Below are 805 nucleotides of genomic sequence, written 5' to 3'. Positions count from 1 at the left end.
TATATATATATATATGTGTGTATCTATCTATCTATCTATCTATCTATCTATCTATCTATCTATCTATCTATCTATCTATCTATCTATCTATCTATCTATCTATCTGTCAAGTTAATGTACTGTAATCGCGGGACATCAACCGCATTTCTTCCTTCTTTTGTTTGTTTGTTTGTTTTTCTAAGACCCTGGCCTTTTTGGTTTCATTAGCAAGTGTTTTCTGGAGCTCTACCACTTTAAATAACTCATGTAGCAAACTCTGATATTATATATATATATATATATATATATATATATATATAAATTTAAATAACAAGGGTGACATTTTTAAATAATAAGGGTGAAAAATTGAATATTAATATGATTAATATCAATTTAAAACCAGTGGCCTAGCATATTGAAAAAAATTTGAAGATTCAGAAAAATTATATTACATACATATAAGAGGGATGACCACTAAGTGGAATCCATTTTGCTAGAAGTAGACCACCTATGATCTGACCACTAAGAAAAGATTGTTCTCAAGAAAATTCAACAAACACCAGAACGTAAGCGAGCAAGACAAATAAAGAGATATAAAATATAAAGATTAATCATAGACCGGTTTCGTTGTCACCACTTACGTAATTGCCCGCAACTCTTCAGTATGATCGTCTTGGCAATATAATACGCAGAATTATACACGAGACGTCCACATGAGATTGAACATGTATATAGTTGTACCAATTACATTTGGGGTTATATTTCAAGTCTTCGTTCTGGCGCGCCAAATACCGGAAATAATTCTGCAGAAAATAATTCTCAGCGG

The sequence above is a fragment of the Octopus bimaculoides genome, chromosome 4, assembly GCF_001194135.2.
Source record: "Octopus bimaculoides isolate UCB-OBI-ISO-001 chromosome 4, ASM119413v2, whole genome shotgun sequence".
In the NCBI taxonomy this organism is placed as follows: Eukaryota; Metazoa; Mollusca; class Cephalopoda; order Octopoda; family Octopodidae; genus Octopus; species Octopus bimaculoides.
Note: the sequence above shows the minus strand (reverse complement) of the source record.